The sequence below is a fragment of the Scardinius erythrophthalmus genome, assembly GCF_964197995.2.
Source record: "Scardinius erythrophthalmus genome assembly, chromosome: 18".
NCBI classification, from domain to species: Eukaryota; Metazoa; Chordata; class Actinopteri; order Cypriniformes; family Leuciscidae; genus Scardinius; species Scardinius erythrophthalmus.
Window position 1 is genome coordinate 30,397,075 of NC_138238.1, and position 22,959 is coordinate 30,420,033.

A 22,959-nucleotide genomic window follows, 5' to 3' on the forward strand; every position below is an offset into this window, starting at 1 on the left:
GCGTAAGAGACTTCTTCCAAAAACATTAAAAGATCTTATCTTTTGAACGGTAGTGTACGTGAAATATAAATATCATTGTCAAGGGCAAAATCTTAATAATGCATTCAATACAAACACAATAAAAAATAATAATTAATGGAACATAGAAATAATAACAGGCAGCAACAATATGTATAAAAGCAAATAATTAACAGCTATAACGGTATTATTAAATTTGTTTTAAGCATACAGATATAAGCTTATTACAATTTTTTTTTCCTATGTTAAATTTAAAAAACTAAATGAATGAAATGTATACATAGGTAATATATAAATAGGTTACTTTGACTAATTATGTCTTTATTTTTCTCTGTGTGTCCTTCATCCTTCTTTTAAACACTTTCTTTATTGAAATGTCAAACAGGCTTTTAAAAATGGCTTTCTGTTGCCTGTCTCACTGTAGACACAATGACAAAGAGAGCTTTAGACCTGACGTCTTATGTTGTCACAAAGATCGCATATTGTGCTCATTTGAAAAGGTCAATGTTTGCGATAGAGGTGGGAAGTGTAATCACACGCACACACTAACAGGACAAGGTACAGGGTGTCAAATTCTCTCTGATATTTACCGCTCCACCTCATTGAGTGTGTGTACTGTATGTGTGTGTTAAAACATGCTGGGTTGGCGTGGCTATTGACACAGCTGGCTGAGCGGAAAATATTGCTTAACATGAAATCTTAGGAAATCTGTGAGGTGAAAATGAGGAGAGAGAGAAAAGAAAGCAAACAGAGATAAAGAAAGAGCAAACGGTGTCTGTTTCTTTCAGACACACACACACTCCATATGATATGCATTCACTATTAATGCACATCAAACATGGCGTTTCACTTACACCTCCTTATGTTTGAAACCACTGTTGTATTTACAATATTACATTTTCTAAAGAATTGTGCTTTTCTGGTATTTTTGCTTGTTCTATTATCCACCAGATGAAAAATGGTAATAGTAAAAAAAAAAAGTAACAAAAAATGGTCATTGGAAATATGTACCTGTAGTGACATTTCTGCAAAATGTGAATGTGGCAACATTTTATTACGATTATTTTTGTACAGAATATTATATATTAAATATTAAATGTTGGTTATTAGTACTAAAAGGTTAATGCCTACACTAAATCCTACCATAAACTTGAGATAAAAGCAAGTTTCTTGTAGCAACCATGTCATTTTAGTTTACTTCTGCAAGTCTTTTATCAAATATTGTGACATTTTTTACCCCAACGTTTAAGTGCAACCAAGTGCAGAGAGCTACTGAGCAAGTTTACCATTACAGAAAAGTCATTCATATGTAACTGGTTATGTGATGTAACCATCAAAATGTATTAGTTTACAAATCATGCACTATGGTAAAAGTGTTTTGAGGTCATAGAATTGTGTAAGGAACTGTGTGAAAATAAGTCTTTGCAGGGTCAGATTACCTAATTTATGTGAAAAGGAAAAAAAAGTGGTTAGTGTTTTAATGTCACTATAGTGTTCATTTCAGCTGGAAACTGAAGTGAACTGTATGCACTTTTTGGAGTTTAAATGTAGCTAGAGGCACGGTTTTCCAATGAGTCTTATGTTGAGAGCACACACATACACCACATAGATGGTCTGGAGGCTGAAGAAGTGTTGTGTTTTTGTCTGGAAGTGATAAAGATGATGTTTTTCAGCTAAACAAGAGGGCACTGACCTGCGGTATGCACACACTCTTCCAGGAAAAGAAGTGGGAAGGCGTATTCACAGTCCGTCATGGTCTTAAGACGAGGCCCCCTTTGTTAATGAAAAACAAATTTTACAACATCCCCATAACAGACGCAAGTTGTCCTTTTTACAATAATGCACATATTTAAGAATAATCCTCCTCTAAAAGTCCATTAGTTGTGTTGTATAAACCTTTTGATGCGCTTTAATAAAGCAGCACCACTACCAACATCAACGGATCGATTTAAGTCTATGAACGTGGAGGGTAAATGCTTTTAAAACAAGTATGACTGTTCCCAGGACACACTTGTATCTAAATGTGAACCAAATGTCTTAATGCACAGTTCATTTTATTATTAATTATGCCTTGTACTCAGTAACTTATGTTTCCTGGGCTACAACAACATCATTGCTCTTCAAACACGCACATATGCACACGTGTGCGCACACATGCACGCACACACACACACACGCATACACACACGCAAAAAAAAACAAAAAAAACATCATCAGGACTCAAATCGTCAAGCTGTTCTGAGAAACAGGAAGTCCTCTATGTGCAACCATTTATGATTCAGCTTGATGATTGTCACATCCGACAGTTTGCCAAATCCCAAAATGCAATAGATTGTGGGAACCAGCACCATAAAGCTACCTGTACAGTGTACTGTGCATTTTGGTCAAATTAGCTTGTCATGAGTGTACTGACAGAGTGAATACTGCACATTATATTCGTACTAAAAACTGAGTGTATGGACCTTAAATGTTCCATGAGTCTTATGATAGGCCTATTCAAGAGAGAGATACTGAGACCTGTGTGTGTATTTTGGTTTGATTACACTAGTATGTAAAGACACACAGTGGAGCAGTGCCAGACAGGAAGAGGTCCAGCGCTGGGGAGTCCCGTTAACATTTTGTGTGTGTGTGTGTGTGTGTGTGTGTGTGTGTGTGTGTGTGTGTGTGTGTGTGTGTGTGTGTGTGTGTGAGAGAGAGAGAGAGAGAGAGAGAGAGAGAGAGAGAGAGAGAGAGAGAGAGAGAGAGAGGGAGAGAGAGAGAGAGAGAGAGAGAGAGAGAGCGAGAGAGAGAGAGAGAGAGAGAGAGAGAGCGAGAGCTATTATCTTGGTCTGTTTTCACACTTGGTTTGCATCAAAGGCTCATTGGGAAAGTGTATCTCTGCCTACACTAGTGGCAGCAAAACACCAACAAATTGTACTCCACAAATTATTGATTCATTTTTGAATGGTTTATTGCACAATACTATTTTATGACCTCAAAACACTTTTATTATAGAGCATGATTTGTAAACGAATACATTTTGACATTTGCATCATATAACTAATTACTAGAACTATTTCTAATGTAGTAAACTTGCTCGGCAGCTCACCTAGTACAACAGCATTTGCAACACGGAGTGTTCAGTGACACGTAAAACTCGAGTCAATATAAAAGGGCCCAAAGACTTGTACAAGCATGCTAAAATGAAATTTTGATGTGTTTTTATCTCACCTTTGCCAGAGCATTAATTAACCTTTTAGCACCACAAAGATTTCATTTCTAAACTGCCGCGATACGGACAACAACCACCATAATAAAACATTGCCAGATTCACGTTTATCATAACACTGAACTCGTTTTTAACACCACTGGCGACACACTCGCATGTTTTTCCATTCAACCTGGATTGTTCAATTACCAAGTCTGAACCTAAATTCGATTCCATGCCCTCATCCTGCAGGTCTTTTGAACATTGTACTTCTGGGTATGATCTCTAGTATGTTTGTCTTGCAAAAGAAAAAATTGAATAATAAATAAAGAATGCAAGCTGTTCACTGAAGACAATTTAAAATGCATTTGACTATAAGAATTGCGTAATGCAAAATGAATGCAAAATGCAAAGTTAAAGATGCATTCCACTTGAGCGATTAACAGATGTGTTCATCAACAGCTTTACAACTGATAAAGCATTTTTTTTTATATATCTTTAGGTAATTATTTTGGAAATATCTTAATATAATACTTTGCTATTATTAAATTATTTAAAATATAATATTAGAAACAATTTAAGCAAACAAAAATAATGTTTACAATAATGCTTTTAAATGTTTTAAAAGCAGAAATATGCTGCTCATATATTGTTAAACTGCGTATATTAATCCATCTGCATAATGTTTGTTGCCCTGTAAACTCCTGTGTAAACACGACATGTGTTTGCTTTCTAAATTATTTTCTATTGTAATGGACTTTAAGTTCATTTAAAGGGGTCATCGGATGCCCATTTTCCACAAGTTGGTATGATTCTTTAGGGTCTTCATGTAAAATTTGTAACATACTTTGGTTAAAATTCCTCAATGGTTTTGTAAAACACCCTTTTTACCTTCTCAAAAACAGCTCTGTTCACAGCGACCCGTTTCGGTTCATGTCTCTTTAAATGATAATGAGCAACTGCTCACCCCACCCCTCTCTTCAGCCTTGACAATCTGTGAAATATGCTAATACGGGAAATATGCTAATACGGGACAGTCCGTCAGCGGTCGTGGGCGGAGCATGAGCAATATGACATCATATTGCTTAGAAAATCCAAACGGCTTGATTATTGAGAGTGTTTAGGCTTTTTGAGGATTAAAAAAAAGGAATTAATGGATTATTTTATTTTCATTGTATGGTGGTGTCCACACACTGCAAAGACACATTTATATGCAAACACCATATAAAAGTGAATTTTGCATCCGATTACCCCTTTAAGAACATTTCTTCAAATCATTGGATCTCAACTCATTTTACTTCACAGCCCACCTGCTTTCTAGATATCAGACATTAAAAAAAAAAAAAAAAAAAAGCATCGGCCAACCACTAAAATGTTACTATGTGATTACTATAATCCCACAGATTTTGCTGAAGGTCAGAATGACACACACACACACACACACACACACACTGAAAATACTGTCAAGCCTCATCTTGACCTCTGGCTTCGCCCCTCCTTTAATCTGATTGGTCCACCATGACCTCGTTGGCATGGCCCCTCCTCCACCATGAACAGAACTGTTACGTTTCTGATTAAATCAATCAATCAAAGGACGTCTGTTCTCAGTTCCTCACCCGCCAGCCCTGCTCATCCGTACAGTGTGCTGATAGCAGCCATTACGGCAGATTGCAGGTCAAACTCCTCTGGCAGTGGCTGCGTCTCATTAGTCGCTCACACTCTGGGAGGAACGTGATTAAATGTGATGGTTGAAGCTCACGAGCCGTGACTTACATGAGAGTTCACAAGTGCGCATGTTTGTTTGGGTTTCATATTTTGACACAGATTTGCACCAGAGGGGCGGCAGAACCTTGACCCTGACCTTTCACCTCCCGTGCAAAAATCAGATAATTAGTTCATCTGCCTAAAGCTATTAGGCTGCCTGGGGTAGAATGATTTTTAGCATGCTCGTATTTGTTAATTGCCTATGTAAATTTATGAGAAAAAAAGTTCAGCTCTGAAATATGATTAGATGAAGAAAGTCACTGTTAAATAGCTGATCTAACATCATCTAAATTCTACATTAATATGAGAAGACTAAATATCAGCTATAGTTATGCTGATGTACTACATTTCTTGCCTGACATATGAAATATGAATTTTTGTTTAATGGGGAGAGCAGTTAACTGGAGGCTTGTTTCCGTCAATGAATACAAAAAATCGATAATAATGGCTAAAAATAAAATAAAAATCGAATTGCGACTTTATCTCACAATTCTGACTGTGAGATATGAAGTTATAAAAATCAGAATTGTGTGATATAAACTCAGAAATGAGAAGAAAATCTCACAAAAGTATTTTTCCTCAGAATTGGACTTTAAACCTCACAATTCTGACTTTTTCGCTCGCAACTGCGAGTTCATATTTCACAATTGTGAGCAAAAATGTCAGAATTGTGAGAAAAAAAGTCAGAATTGCAAGATAAACTCGCAATTGCAAGAAAAAAAGTCAGTTTATATCTCAGATTTCTGACATTATATTTCGCAATTGGGGGTTAATATCATGCAATTCTGAGATAAATTCAGAATTCTGAGATAAAAAGTATCTTTAAAAAAAAAAAATGTATTCTGTGGTGGAAATAGGCTTAACAGACAAAATATAAAAACAAATCTAAAAAGTTTGCATATTGTTTTTTTTTGTTGAGTATCATTATATTTGAAGTATCAGGCTTTTATGGCTCATATATACAGTATGATATAGGAGAATATGGAGCACATATTCGAGGACGAAAAAATTATGTATTTAGTATGATGATATGTAAATGCTTAGTTTTATGATCAAAGTTCTATAGTTTTAATTGTGGGGGTAAAACGTCTAATGTAATACAATACAAGGATGACTGAGAGAAAACATATATTTCTCAAAAGCCTGACGTGTCTTATTTTAAAACTCACATTTTAACATTATTTTCTTAAAAAAAAATGGCTCCAATCCATTAAATGTTCAACTTAAAATATTACTAATAATATAAATGTTATTCTTATCATTTACTTTATGAGAACATTTCACAAGTCACATGTACCACGACCTGAAGGGGGGCTTTTTTAGAATGATATAAGACCTTTTACTTATTAAAAGTATAAACTATCAGTCAGATGACAGAAGGCATGTAGTAGATTGTGTACAAAAGGTTTTTCATTCAGTTCTGATCATGTTGATAATTAAAAGGCCTTAGAAATGTGTAGGCTTTAAAGGCTTAAAGACAGCTAATATTATATTGAGCTTATATTTAGTTTAGATGCAAGCACGAATCTTCAAAATTAAAATATTTGGGCAGGTTGGAACTGTGTATATCTGTGTGAAAGAGCCCATCTCAGGACAGTTCATTGGAACCGAGTGAAACATAGAGAATGAGAGAGAAGGATGACCTCATTTCAGCAGTATATAAAATATAGTGTGTGTGTGTGTGTGTGTGTGTGTGTGTGTGTGTGTGTGTGTGTGTGTGTGTGTGTGTGTGTGTGTGTGTGTAAGACATGAGGGATCACACAATTGGGAGGGGGAGAGCTATGCTGTCTTAAGAGGAGATTGCCTGACCTGAATAACAGATGTATGCGTGTGATTTTGCCTCTATGTATGCGTTTGTGATGAGATCATACAGTTGATAGGTTTGCCCCCCTGTAAGCCAATGAATCGCGAGTGTGTGATGACATCATACAGGACACTACCTAAGGCCTGTCAGGACAAACGTACTGTCATCGAGTAAAATGCTTTTTACCACGGTACTCTTACTGCATGAGTGATTAGAACACGGCATGCTACTGGAATCTCTCTCTTTCTCTCTCTCTCTCTCCCCTTCTGTCTAAATCTGTGCTCTTCTCATTTCTTCCTTTTCCTCATTCTCTATGCTCCTTTTTATTTTTATCAACAGTATTATTTTTAAAGGGTCTGTAGCAGGGTTGTGCACCATTTAGAAATGTTTGGTGAAAGGCTTGTGTGTGTGTGTGTGTGTGTGTGTGTGTGTGTGTGTGTGTGTGTGTGTGTGTGTGTGTGTGTGTACGTGCATGTGTGCGTGTGTGTTTTATCTACAATATAAGTGTAGTTTTTAATTAAACATTTAATACTGTATCCATAAACATGTTATCAAACACAAAACCCAACCAGGGTTCTTGAGCAGTTGTAAAATTTAGATTTTGTTGCATAAAAAAGAAATTACTTTATTGAATTTTATGTATAGCTACAATATTTCTCACTGTTAATTCTGAGAGACTATACAATAGTCAATAAAATATTAAAATGAAAGAAACTTGATGTTTTACTCACAGCATTGAATCATTGTAATAATGGCCATTTTAGCAATAATGATGAGACTGCTAAATTATATCGTAATATTAAAGTTACATTTAAATATTACTGGTTTGATGTTGATGAAATGGTATATGAGGCTAACCGATGAGGATGTGTGGGTACCTAAAATTCAAAAAGATTGGTGAACTCTATTAGAATAATAATCATTGTTTGAAATAGATTAAAAAAAAAAAGAACTTAGAATTTAAAATTTTGAAAACATTAATACATGTAAGGTTTTCATGTTTAATGGGGACTTTCCATAGACATAATGTTTCTACACTGTACAAACTGTATATTCTATCCCCTAAACCTACCTATTTTTACAGATTTTGTCTCCATAAGGTAGGGTTTGATTTTTTTATTCCAATCAATGTTTATTTTATTTCAAGTGACAGAATTTTGTTTTGTGTTGTTTGTTTTATTTTTAATTCTAGTTTTAGTTAACTGTAATAATAACCACCCTTCCCATGGTGCCTTAAACATGCCTTAATATGCTGTCTAGATAGGCAGCTCAATAGGTTTTGGAGCAGAGCATCTGGAGAGAGAGAAAGCAGAAGACCGTAAGCGAATGAGTGAGAAGTAAATTAAAAATAATGGAGGAAGTATGTGAGATAAAGCAGAGAGATGGCCCAACGTTTTATTGCCTCTAACTGCATTTCTGCGTGTCTCTATCTGTATTGTATTGTGCGGAGAGGGTGACGGCTAAGATGCAAATCGCTTTTCGCCGCAAACAATATTGCATTTCTGCGAGCTTCATCCATCCTAGAGAGAGCAGCAGAAAGGGAGATGGATGGAGCGCTGAACTTTAATCAGGAGGAAGCCTGGAGCGATGGAGACTTGCTTTGGTCTGTGTATTTTTTCTGTGTAGGATACAGATTAATCAATCACACGCACACATACACATACTCATCATGTGACCACGACTGACACTACGATGACAATCCATCTCTTTCCCATCAGCTTTGTTGACGTCCAACTCCCCCACACATCCCAAAATCACATCACACACGCGGTGCAAAAGACAGATGAGGAAAAACAGAATGAGAAAATAATCTCGTCTATGAGGACTTAAAACCCAAAGGACTCTCAAATTGACTAAACACGGCTGTTCTTGTCCACCCTTTTCCATAACAAACACACTCACTCGCACACCAGCCAACCAAATTCTCTTAAAGTTCCAGCTAACTTTTCTTTTAACACAGCTCATCCAGCTGGAAACAGTCGGATCCTCCAAACGTGTGATGCTTGAAGCCCCATCCTTTTTTCGTCAATGTTCCTGCAACACTTGAGTCACTTTCTGTGATGCATCCAAAATAAAATGTTTTTAAATCTTGACAACCTGAACTGGGGTAATATATGGATCCTTCCTTACAAATACCTCCTAACGAATAAAGTAAAAGAAATCTCTTTCAAAATCATACATAGGTATTATCCTGCTAAGCATTATCTCCTTAGATTTAAGCTTGACATATGTGTTAACTGTTCTTTATGTGGAATATGTCCAGAAACAATGGTACACCTGTTCTGGCAATGTCACTACACCATCACTTTCTGGAAAGATCTGTCCCGATACATTACTATTAAACTTGTTGCTGATTTTTCTTTGTTGTGGAAGGATGTACTGTTTGGTTTCCATGATAATAAAAGTAAAAAACAGAAAGAAATATACCTATTTAATCTATTGATCATTTTAGGGAAATATCATATTCACAAAGCCAAATTTAGTAATTCTAAACGTTCTTTTATTGCTTTTGTTAAGGAGACGGAACAGTACATCAAATCCATCCATGATTCAAAAAATAAGAAGGCTGCTAAAACCATTCAGTTATGCTCTATCTTTAATGTATTTATTTGAAACTCCCCCTGGCTCTGCTCTTGTTTTTTTTTTTCTCTCTCACTGTATTAATGACTCTATTTGTGTGTTCTTACTTCTTGTATCGCAATGATTTAATAAAGATAAAAAAAAAAAAAAAATGTTTTTAAATCACTAATGGACATACATTACATTCAGCACCAATGAGAGCCAATTGCATTCTGTCTCTGAGGTCAGCTGACCAGTTTTAATGACTCACCCTATTCGGTTCTTATGTTAAATATAGAGCATATAAATATATATAACTTTTTTACATTTTAGAGAAGCCACGTAATCATTGAAAAACTTTGTTTTACTTTAAACCATTGTGAGAACATTGGAACTTTATGTCCAATGACTTTATGTTAATCACAGCTTTTGTTAATATAGAAAATGATATTCTATAGGGTAAAGTAGATATACATCTAGATGCTGAACGGTCAATAAGATTTCCTGCAGCTCTTGGCCAACAGCCGAATCACAGCCATGCTGGAAATTCAGTACAGCAGCACTCTTGCTCATGTGATATAGCTAAATTTGAATAAACTGAAATGCTGTTTTGACCAGTCAGCATGGGGACCATTGTTATACCAAGCCAATGATGATATAATCAAACAATGTGACTCTAACTTATTTTTTTTGCAAAACTTTCAAAAACTTTCCTATACATACGATTCACTGCAGTTTCCAGCTAAAATGAACACTAGAGGCAGTAAAACACCAACTTTTTTTTTCCCTTTTCACAAAAATTATGATTAGAGCGGTATTGACATTTGCGTCACATAATCAGCTCCATATATATGACCTTTCTGATGTAGTAAACTTGCTCTGTAGCTCATCTGGTACAGCAGCATTCAACCCGATCTCACGGCAATTCGACCGACTAATTCGTATGAATTCGTACAAATTACCTATCCCTGACCCCGCCCCTAAACCTTACTCGCCACCGCCACAAATCGTATGAATTCGCCACCTCGTTAAAATACGTACGAATTGGTCGTGAGATACACAATCAAAGGGCTCAAAGACTTGTAGAAGCAAGCTAAAATGGCATAGATGCTTCAACAATACTGTTTTATACCTCACTTTTGCTTTTGTTAACATCAGTTAGATTTATGGTAGGGTTTAGTGTAGATGGTAAGTTATTTTCAAACGTGACAGAGCATTAACATTTTAGCGCCACAAACCAGACATTTCATTTCTGAACTGCAACAATAGCCAACAACAACTAAAGTATTAAAGATTTTGCCAGACTCGTTCCTCTATTTCAGATAAAACTGAACATGCTTTTAGCGCCACTGGACATTTTACTTGCGAAACTTGAAGCAATGTAATATTGTTTTGCAGAATAATTTTTCCAATGAACCTAAGTTGAATAATTAAGCCAGAGTTACAAAGTTACAGATATTTTATCATGGTTGAGTTTTTTTTTTTTTTTTTTGCTTTAGGCTACCTGTACTGTAGTAAAATAACCTATTGCATTATTACAAGATGACGTAAGACAAAACAAAAAGAAATGCAGAGATTAAAAAGGACACTACACTTATGACAGACTGATATATTGAAGCTGAAGTCACTCACATAAAGACTGAATTAGACTAAAACAAAGAGGTGATGCTGTGCTGGTGAAAAGCCTCTGCTCTGCAGCGCTCTCTTTCACATTTGCACAAAACTTTCATTAGCGTGGATGGCAGGGTGCGAGAGCAGCCATATCTGTTCCATTAGCGTCGCTCACCATAAATCAGACTAATCTCTCCTCGAGGGCGCACGCTAATGACACCGCAACTGCCATCGCCACCGCTACCCTTAACTCACACGCACCGGCGTCTGTCATTACGCCGCCCACCCCCGCACCAACCCACATGAGCCAGATGATTGGTCAAAGGAAAAACAGACTGCTGCACACAGGCCACACCCACCTGAGGAGGAAAAACACAATTCAATGTCTTTTTGAGCTGCAGAACAGTTCTGACCACAGAAAAACATCAGAGATGGTTCACGCAAAAGTGAAAATTCTGTCATTATTTACAATATATAATTTTCTTCAGTGAAACACAAAAGAAGGTGTTTAGCAGAATGTTCATTCTGCTCTTTTACAAATAGCAGTCTCATTCAAACTGCAATTAGAATTACAATATCAAATTCTACTGTACTATAAAGCAGCTCACCAGTATATTCAATTTTTTATTCGCGTCTGACCTCGCCGGACTGAATGGAAGAAATTAACAGGAGAAGGTTGCTACGTCGAGGAAGGCGGAGCTGTAGAGCACACCTACCAACTATGTATTCGTCACAGACCAATGGTTGTTCAAAGGTGTTTATCAGTCGGAGAAAAACGTTTTTTAAAAGATAATTTTTTTAAAGTTGAACTTCTTTTTACTGAAGCCTCACATTGCAAGATGCTGCAAAAGACACAAAATGTCAAACAGTGAAACACGTCCATATAGTGCGCGTTATCATAGAAAAAAATGGAAAAGCAGAGATGTCAGATGTTAACTTTTAAATTTAAATTTTAACACTATATGACACTGATCCTAATAGAAAGCACATCTTCTCATTACCTCTTCAGGTGACTATTTATTTTATTTGCACACGTCTGTTCAGTTCCATCTCATTTTGTGGTTATTTAAACGTCACAATTAAAATGGATTAGTACAGTATATCTAAGTTTCAAGAGCTCCTAAACCTTCTGCTCTAACTTCCTGTGGGGGCTTTAATCTTTAAATCTATATATGTAACTTTTGGCCCTCTAGCAGTTAAAAAACAAAACTGCATGCATTTTGTGAAATAACATTGTTTTGGTTGTGCTTTGGCTCTGCGTGACTAGGCGGATGAATTTGGTTATGCTTCTGCTCATAAAACATTCACTACTGGCCTTAAGAGATATAACCAGTTTAGATGGAAAGGATCTCGAGCTGAAGATGTTACTCTAGCTATATCCATTAATAGACATGGTACTTCCTTGAAAAGAAATTGCAGAACAGCGCTACAACAACCATAATGATATGACCCTTCACAATATATATGCCCCATAATGAAGTCTAATAGAGAGCTACATATGGGAATTTATCTGTTCAATAAAATATCTTACTTACCTGTTGAGTAATAAAAACGGCATCTCTGCGTCTATATCAAAACACTTCTGTTGAAGTCTGTTCTACCTGTAAAACCCTCAGTTCTTTCCATCTCCGAAAAGCCAAGCCAGTGTTGATTCTTGTTTTATTACGAGCTCTATCACATGATTTTTTTATTTTTTTATTCCCCATAGGGAATGGGTTATTCTCCAGAGATTCGAGATTTAGCGTGCTCAACCTTTCTCGCTCATTGTGTCAACTAACTTATGCCACTCCCACACCATACACGCAACTTTCCTCTTTTTACGGATATGACAAGACATGCATGGCCGAGTGACATACGTATACAATTTCCTGCGAAAACCATCCCGCTAGGTCTAAAATATAAACACTTAGTTATGCCCTAAGTGTTTATAGTCACTAACACTTATAGTCCTACCATAGTGAATCAGGGTAAGACAACACGTTTGGAAGAAAGATTGATGATGTATTAACTCATTATTTCCATGTTGTAAAATTTTAAGAAAAAAAGAAAGTTACATAGTGTACCTGTAAATGAAAGTCAGACACCTTCAAAGACCCCTACGCAATTTACTCTTTTACAGTTTTTCTCGATTGCTTAAACACTATAACCAGGCTTTTTAACTAAAATTTCAAAACCATAACGCCATTTATCAAAAAGCACACCCATTTCACTAATCTATAAACACTATTCCCTGTTTTGACACATGAGTCAGATTTGTTGAACTGTCACTGCAAAACTCTACACACAAATCCCTTCATTTCTCATTGCTTAGACCATGTTGTCATTTAGAAAGCACTAGCATTCAATATTGTTCACTCAAGTCAGCACAGCTTCAGCTCAGTTAGCACACAATTACCCAAGTGGAAACACTAAGAGTCAAAATTTAACACACATCAATCAGAACCTTCAATAGATAGACAAAAGGGCCCAAATCAGTTTATTGCGTTTTAGAACAATGGATCCAGAAAGACATGAAGGAAGAGGGATAAGAATGAGGAGGCAAGGACAAGAAGACAAGCAGTCTCAGATGAAATTCAAGCCACTCTAGTTGCCCATGTCTTTATCAATGGTATGACTATGAGGGAGGCTCGGCTACGAGTAAGGCCAAATTTGAGTCGCTTTACCGTCACCTCGAGAACCTTCAGGAAGGTGTGGTGGCAAACAAAATTCTATCACTGAATAAGAGACAAACATTTCCAATAGTCTTTGATGAGGTTTATTTTCTTGCAAGAAAAGGCCAGCAGTCATACAGTCAGACAGTGTGGCTGCAGAGTGTGACAGTGAAGGGAGGGCATCCTTTCTCCTTTATAGTCTTGACTCCCAGAATGTTATCTTTCTAGGTATTTCAACCATATGTGGAACATTCTTAGACGTGTCCATCATATTGTATCCTTGAGTGGAGGCCCTCCTGTTACGTCCCAACACACTTTACCATTACAATACAATTCGAATTCCATATTAGAATATGGATTGTGTGTGCTTTTTTACTGTCATATGTTGGTCACACACATCTTACTGTAAGTAAATATAAAAAAAAATTAGAGGAGAGAGTAAAAAAAAAAGAGTAAAAAAAAGAGTAAAACAGAAAAAAAAAAGTTTTTGTGTGTGTGTGTTTTCTGTGTATGAATAAAAATGTGACAATGTATCCACTGGTTGTGTCTTTTGTGTTCATCATGTGAAAAGGTTTGTGATGGGGGAACCACAAGCAACATAACTTAGCAGTTTTGGAAATGTTGTTTTGAATTTATTGCACCAGTGTGTTAGACTATGTTGTAGTGTGTGTGATTTTGAGGGCTTGTGTGTCCTGTCTGAGGGCAAAGTTTGGTTTTTCAGCAAGAGTGAATGGTTTTGAGTGTAGAGCTTCATTTTGACCTGAAAATAGGATGTTTGGGGAATTGGGTGAGACGTTATGGATTTGTGTTTATAGTTTTGAGAATACGAGGCATAGTTTCAAGAAATGTGTTTAAGCAATCGAGAAAAACTGTAATATGAAGGAATTTTCTGTGTTTTACCTGTATTATGAATTATGCATTGCATTGTGTTGTGTTTTACAGTTAAAGGAAATGGTAACACATTACAGGTACTTACTACAGTAATAAGAGTCAATTATGCAAAATTACAAGTAACTAAACCTAAACCAAACCCTAACCTTAACCCTATAGTACATGTACACCTACTTACAGTTTTTCTCGATTGCTTAAACACTATAACCAGGCTTTTGAACTAAAATTTCAAAACCATAACGCCATTTATCAAAAAGCACACCCATTTCACTAAACTATAAACACTATTCCCTGTTTTGACACATGAGTCAGATTTGACGAACTTTCACTGCAAAACTCTACACACAAATCCCTTAATTTCTCATTGCCTTGACCATGTTGTCATGTATAAAGCACTAGCATTCAATATTGTTCACTCAAGTCAGCACAGCTTCAGCTCAGTTAGCACACAATTACCCAGGTGGAAACACTAAGAGTCAAAATTTAACACACATCAATCAGAACCTTCAATAGATAAAAGGGCCCAAATCAGTTTATTGCATTTTGGAACAATGGATCCAGAAAGACATGAAGGAAGAGGGATAAGAATGAGGAGGAGGAAGGGCAAGGACAAGAAGACAAGCAGTCTCAGATGAAATTCAAGCCACTCTAGTTGCCCATGTCTTTATCAATGGTTTGACTACGAGGGAGGCTGGGCTACGAGTAAGGCCAAATTTGAGTCGCTTTACCGTCGCCTCGAGAGCCTTCAGGGAGGAGTGGTGGCAAACAAAATCACTGAATAAGAGACAAACATTTCCAATAGTCTTTGATGAGGTGTATTTTCTTGCAAAAAAAGGCCAGCAGTCGTACAGTCACACAGAGTGGCTGCAGAGTGTGACAGTGAAGGGAGGGCATCCTTTCTCCTTTATAGTCTTGACTACCAGAATGTTATCTTTCTAGGCAAATGATGGTATTTCAACCATATGTGGAACATTCATAGACGTGTTCATCATATTGTATCCTTGAGTGGAGGCCCTCCTGTCACGTCCAACACTCTTTACCAGTCCAAAACAATTCGAATTCCATATTAGAATATGGTTTGTGTGTGCTCTTTTACTGTCATATGTTGGTCACACACATCTTACTGTAAGTAAATATAAATAAAAAAATAGAGGAGAGAGTAAAAAAAAGAGTAAAAAAAAAAAAGAGTAAACCAGTAAAAAAATATATTTTTGCGTGTGTGTTTTCTGTGTATGAATAAAAATGTGCCAATGTATCCACTGGTTGTGTCTTTTGTGTTCATCATGTGAAAAGGTTTGTGAGGGGGGAACCACAAGCAACATAACTTACCAGTTTTGGAAATGTTGTTTTGAATTTATTGCACCAGTGTGTTAGACTATGTTGTAGTGTGTGTGATTTTGAGGGCTTGTGTGTCCTGTCTGAGGGCAAAGTTTGGTTTTTCAGCAAGAGTGAATGGTTTTGAGTGTAGAGCTTCATTTTGACCTGAAAATAGGATGTTTGGGGAATTGGGTGAGACGTTATGGATTTGTGTTTATAGTTTTGAGAATACGAGGCATAGTTTCAAGAAATGTGTTTAAGCAATCGAGAAAAACTGTAATATTAACTCATTTGTGTAATTACACTATAACAACAACAACAACAACACCTTAAGTTTACCTGTCTGTATGTCATGGCAGAAAATTTTCAGTACCTTTTCGATTTTTATAAGATTTTTTTATTTTCTAACAGCGTATATTTTGTCTTTGGTCTTCATGTTTGCAAGCCCCCAGTCACTGTTTACTTTAATTGAATGGGAAAGAGCAACAAGGACAACTTTGGTATTTAACAGAAAAAAGAAAGAGTTTGGACCAACATATGGGTGAGAAAATTAAGACGGAATTTACATTTTTGCGTGAGCACATACACAACCTCACATTACAAAAAAACTAACCCCCACACGCCGTCACACACCCATAGAAAACCCAACTGGAAACATCATCTTTCTCTCTTTTTATATCACACACACAGGGCGCTGATATTACTCATGATGGATAGCTCAATAGCGCCCAGCGCTGGGTAATGTGGCTGTGTTTTGATTGGGTGCAGAGTGGGCGAATCATTAGCTTTTAGGATTTATGATTATGGCTTATCAAACAATACACACAGCGTGACTCTACTACACACATGCAGTATCGTGGGTAATCAAACAGCACGACTTATCCATTGGGAAATACACACAGCATTGCGTACAAAAGCTCCCAGCATGGGTCAACTGTATTTGAGTGAGGCACACAACACTCACAATACTGGATCATATAACAAAATGAAGCAATTCTAAAACTGCATGATTCATAATTGCACAATGTTAAGGGTGTATAAAGGACTAGTAATAGACTGATATCATATATTTTTCAATAAGTCTGTCTACTTGGACAATTAAAAGACACCCCACAAACATGAATCTCACAAAAATTTAGCAAGTAAGCTCAGTAAGCACACTGCAACATGATTATTTTTTTAATGTGAGTACAATGGGATCGTAACTGGTAACAGAATACAACCCTCAAAACATTGCTTATGCATTCCAGTTCACTCATCACATTGGAAATAGAAAGTCCAGCATATTGTGGGATACAGTCTCTCAGACAGAGTGCTCTGTTGTATAGATATACTGCAAATATTGCCATATGTATTAGGTCATTTTGGAATTGTATGCATACAGGAAAACTAGAAAACTGAGAACAGTATACATACTGCAGAAAAAATTATTAGTAGTATAGTGGTTAGATATTCTGTTACAGCACAGCAGAGACACATATGAGTATTCACCAAGGGCTCGTCTGCATGGCCCAATGCTTTCAGGTTGTTTAAAACTTTCCGTAATAAAAAATAGTGCTATAAAACTATAGGTGTGACCAGGGCTGTTCTAAGGATTTGGCTTAGAGTTTTTGGAATGTATGGAGTAGCATATCAAAAGAGTTCTGCTAACATGAGTGTACGCCATCCCCATCATACATCTTTAGAGACCACCACCACTTCTGGTGAAAGATACCCTATCCTACATTCAGAGACAAGGGCAAAAAAATTAGGAAGCTAGAGTTTTAGAAGGCTAAACCTTGTGGGAAAATAAGTGTGTTTAATTGTATTGAATGTGCACATGCAGTGTACTTCAAATCTTGTATACTAGAGAAACTGTACTTGCAGATAATATAATAGATATATAATATTAATAGTGATATTAACTAAATTAATTCATGAATTTTGCGATTTGCGAAGTTATTCAGTTTAAAGCGTTCACCCAAAAATGAAAATTATGTCATTAATGACTCATGTCGTTCCAAGCCCATAAGACCTCCGTTCATCTTCGGAACACAGTTTAAGATATTTTAGATTTAGTCCGAGAGCTTTCTGTCCCTCCATTGAAAATGTATGTACGGTATACTGTCCATGTCCAGAAAGGTAATAAAGAAATCATCAAAGTAGTCCATGTGGCATCAGTGGGTTAGTTAGAATGTTTTGAAGCATCGAAAATACATTTTGGTCCAAAAATAACAAAAACTACGACTTTATTCAGCTTTGTATTCTCTTCCGGGTCTGTTGTCAATCCGCGTTGACGGCTGCTGACGTAAGACGCTGCTGATGTGTTATCTGGTGCGCCCGAGCTTCGTTTACAGTCTGAGGGAGACGCACGCTGTAAACAAAATATAGCAATACCAAAATACAAACAATTGCGTATTTTCGATGCTTCAAAACATTCTAACTAACCCACTGATGTCACATAGACTACTTTGATGATTTCTTTATTACCTGTCTGGACATGGACAGTATACCGTACATACATTTTCAATGGAGGGACAGAAAGCTCTCGGACTAAATCTAAAATATCTTAAACTGTGTTCGAAAGATGAACGGAGGTCTTACTCCTGAACTTGCGCACAGAATTCGTATTGAATTCCCTATCAGTCAGTCACCTTTGACGTTATGTCAGTGACTGACGAATGGGGATCTCGTCTGAGAGCCCAATCACCTTTGAGTGATAACAAAACAAGCCAGTGGACGAGTGAGATTTGCATCGTGAACCACTCCCCAGGGCAGGGCCATGCACAGGGCCATGCACACCTCATCGGCTGAGGTGGCCCTCTCGCCCCACTCCCATCCCCTCCCTCACCCCCAGAGGATTCCCATAAAAGCGTTCTGTTATCGCTCCGCTAAAGATCCACTGATTCCACTAATCCGCTCCGTGTTTTCCTGCTCTCTCCGCAGCATCACTCGTGACAGTTCCAGAATGTCTTCCCATTGACAGGTAGATTACAAATTACAATCCACATTACAGACAGTGGTTGATTCGCAGAATTAGTAATTTGGTAGTTTGTTTTTGTATTTCTATTGGTAATGTTTTGCTCCTGGTCTTCTAATAATGCTAATAACTTGTGCAACATATACATGTTCTTGGTAGATAATTATAATTTCTTGTCTAATCAAATTACTGTACCTGTTCTGATCTCATATAAATAACACCAAATATGCTGTTGTCGGCACACTTTGTTGACAAAAAAAACCAATGCCTTCACAAAAAAGAAGGCAGAGTGAGAAAGGGAGGCTTTTTGAAACAGGACATCCAGTTGGAAAAAGTGGAGACTTGATTTTATCATTTGGGAATTAATTGGATTGTGAATAGTGGGTGTTACCAAAGAAACACAAGCATTGTCAAAACACAAGCTAATCTCTAAAACATAAGCATTGTCATGAGGAGGGAGAAACTGATGACAGTACATTTTATAAATCTGACTGATTAAAAGACCATAGGAAGTCTGATGCTTAGGTTTTTTCGTTCTTTCTCCAGGACAATGAAATTACTCGCAACATACAACAAAAGCAACTCTAGAGTGGCTAAAGACCAAAAAGCTTTACTCCAACTTAGTATTTTAATGTTAAGACATCACTGCTTTTAATTGCTGCCAAGGGTGCTATGAATAATGTATTATTTTAGATTTTATGTAAATGTATAATACTGAAAAACCCAATGACTTTGGGATGATAGAACCGAAGGATCAAAAATGCTAACTTGTTTCCAGGTTTTAGAAGTCGCCTCCTGCAGCACATCATGAAGGCCTACAAGTATAATGTTAAAAAGTATTTTCTGCATGTGAGTAAGACTGTATTCATACCTGGTTCATTGTGTTTGTCTTGTGAGAGGTCAGTCCTTACAGATCACATGTTTGTTACTAGGGAAGAAAAAAAGAAAGCATTAGTTTCCCTTTGGAAAGAAACAAAACATATTATATTAATTCACAATTGTTTCTTTCAGATAAGATTAAATGGATACTTTCTCTTGAGTCTCCTGTTTCTACTGAAAAAAGAACCCAGTAATCTCATGTGTAGCCTCAATTTTCAAAACATATCTCAACAATGTTTCAAACTGTGCACAGAATTTGTCAAGATACCAATGTCTGCAATCAAAACTCAGAGATCTCATTATGAGCTCAAACAATTCACATCAAATTCTTCCAGTTTCAAAGGCTTTTCCAAAATGTATGTAATGTTCAAAAATACCTTATTTTAGGCAAATTCAATAGCAGCCTCACATGCATCTTTCTATGCCAATACATTGTGACTAACTCAGTTAGCAAATCCTAACTCAGTTAACAAATGGCAGACACATAGAAGAAATGTTCAGTAAAACTATACATTTTATTCAATACAGAAATAATTTGATTAAAATAGATTGACTAAAACAGTTCAATCTAATTGTCAACCAAAGTTATACCCAGATGTGTTTATATGCTTATTTAAGTTAGCTTAGCAACATGCTAAATCCAAACTCTACTGAAGTCAATTGTAAGTCGAGTCTTCTGTGCGCTTTGTGTGACGCACTATTTCGACTCACCTGAGGTTTCCGCCTATGTGCACAGCATTTCATATCAGTGAGTTTTCATTTCAAGTAGCAAGCGTGCCTATGAAGACAGCAGGCAGCAAGACAACTCACTAGGTTTTGGGACAGAGTTCAAATGTGTTTGTGCATGTATGAGAAAGAAATGTTTGGAAAAGGAGACAAAAGCAAGGCAGTTAGGAAAGGAAGAGGTAGGGGAAAAAGAGAGAGGAAGGGGGCTGGGGGAAAAGAAAAACAGGACAAGGTCCATTTTTCATCCCTCCTCCCTTGTAGCATTCATTCATCCATCCCCTCTAGTCTGACACAAGCTGAGAGACTAATGTCCATTGTGTCTGAGTGTGTGCGTGAGTCTAGCATGTTGCTTTGTCTGAGCTGAGTTCTTCTCATACTCAAAGACAGACTCTGTTAGAAAACCTAGTGATCTGCCTCACTTCCTGCATAGTCTTCTGTGGCAGCATCCTCATTGAAATGAGATCTAATATGTTACTGATTTGAAATGCTTTACAGCTCCACACACACAACACAGCTTAGCATGGAAGAGATATCTCACAATTGTAGACATTTTGGTAACACTGTGTACAAGGCATTATGAAGATATTAATGCATTATATATCTTTGTATAAATAAGAATTTATAAAATGCATTATAATATTTGCAGATTCATCTTTAATTGGTTGTGTGTCATGTGTTTAAATGCATTATACCTTCTAAATGCATGCATAACATAAGTGGGTAACACTTTATTTTACATAGTTACTATAGTAATAGTAAGTAACTATAAATTATTATATTACTATAACAAACCCTAAACCAAAAAAACCCTAATCGTATAGTAAGTACATGTAGTTCTATTACTCAGTACTTAAATGTATAATTACAGTGTAATAAAGAGACCTTTACAAGGCATAATGAATTACAAGGCATAATTAATGCATTAAAATACTTTTATAATGGCTGTGACTATTTCAGTAATTAATTTATTATGTTTATTTACAATTGACATTGTTTTCCCTTTATCCACCATATTGGAGTCTTTCGCAATGATTTCTGGGATTGTATTAAAATCAGTCTCTACAAAAGACACATGCAATGCTGCTTTTGAATGTGGTCCATCTTAATAAACGAGATGTTCCATTGCGTAGAAACTAATCGCAGACCTCTACTCAACAATCTACATGATTCAATGTATCATTTATGCTCAAACGGTGCAGGGTGCGATGCAAGAAATTTTCAACAAGCAGAGGCTGAATGTTATAGTGATTTTACAATGGTTAAAGGGGTTTTAGTCCTTATTGCGTTATAATACCTTTAAGTGGTAAAAAAAACCCCACTGCAACAAAACCTCAGCTTACTGGCTACATTGAGTACTTGGCTTATTTGCTAAAACAAAATATGTTTGTGGATTATGCATTCCAATGGGAAAAGTACAAACTGTACAAAAAGTGCCCAATTAAATGATCTTTAGTCCTACAGGTGTGTGAGAGAGATGGACAGAAGCGCATTTGTGAGATAAACAATGAGTGAATTGACTGTGTGCTGAAGCATTATACAGCATTCAGCACAAGCCAAGTCCATCAAATCCATCACACACACACTCACACACACACAGAGAGAGAGAGAGACAGAGAGAGAATAATGTAGGTCAGAATAATACATCAGCTCACAGTCAATTAGACACTGCGTGTGTTTACTTGCTGCTGGTTTTATGTGTGGGCGGACAGCAGGAGTTGAACATGTGCTTGAAACGTGTGTGTGTTTGCTTGTGTGTGTGTGTGTGTGTGTGGGGGGGGGGGGTATGGGGTCCTAGTAAACCCTATGATATGGGGACAAAATGTTCCCGCAGAGATGGCAAAATCCAAAATCCATTTCCTTATGGGGACGTTTGTTTGGTCCCCATGAGGAAAACAGCTTATAAATCATAAGTGATGCTTTTTGAAAATGCAGAAAGTTTTCTGTGATGGGTAGGTTTATGGGATAATATAAACAGTTTTGTACAGTATAAAAATCATTATGTCTAATGAAACTCCCCATAAAACATTTAAACCCAACGTGTGTGTGTGTGTGTGCGTGCGTGTGTGTGTGTGTGTGTGTGTGTGTGTGTGTGTGTGTGTGTGTGTGTGTGTCGATGCCAGTCAGTGGTCAGTGTGAACATGTGGTTTAGATTCAGTGAGCTGGCTGTACTGCTGGCGTCTCTCCAGAGGGAAAGACCTTCACAAACACACATTTCTTTAGTTTACTGCCTGTTCTTTCTTTTCCCTGACACTCCTCTGTCAGCGCCATCAATCCATCCATCACCGCTGTGAATGGATAGGAAGGAAGAGTGACAAATAAGATCTCTTTAATATCTCAATTGTTTCAAATGGAGACTTCTGCATTTCAGATTTTTGCACAAAAAAATTTTGGAAGCAACATATAAAAACGTTTTTGGAACAAAGTGCAGATAAAGTAAAGATGCAGGGTGCAGGTCAAAAAGTCCAGGATTTCATTAGATCTTACGTGCTCGTCTGAAGATTTGGAGTGACAATCACAGTAATTTGCAGAAGTTGAAAGTTCCCAGATTACAGTCATTCACCATAGTTAACCAACTCCACAATATCATTGCATC

General features: G+C 36.8%; 1 protein-coding gene across 3 annotated transcripts in view; it reads right to left on the reverse strand.

Annotated features, from left to right (window-relative positions):
- Positions 1–22,959, reverse strand: part of raraa (retinoic acid receptor, alpha a) — a 202,345-nt gene that overhangs the window by 86,062 nt on the left and 93,324 nt on the right. For 2 of the 3 annotated variants that reach the window (XM_081393226.1, XM_081393229.1), the window contains exon 2: positions 19,633–19,689. The gene's annotated coding sequence lies outside the window, so the exon portion shown is untranslated. Of the gene's footprint in view, positions 1–1,711; positions 1,792–19,632; positions 19,690–22,959 lie in introns of all 3 variants that reach the window. The other variant, XM_081393227.1, reaches the window with a different exon arrangement.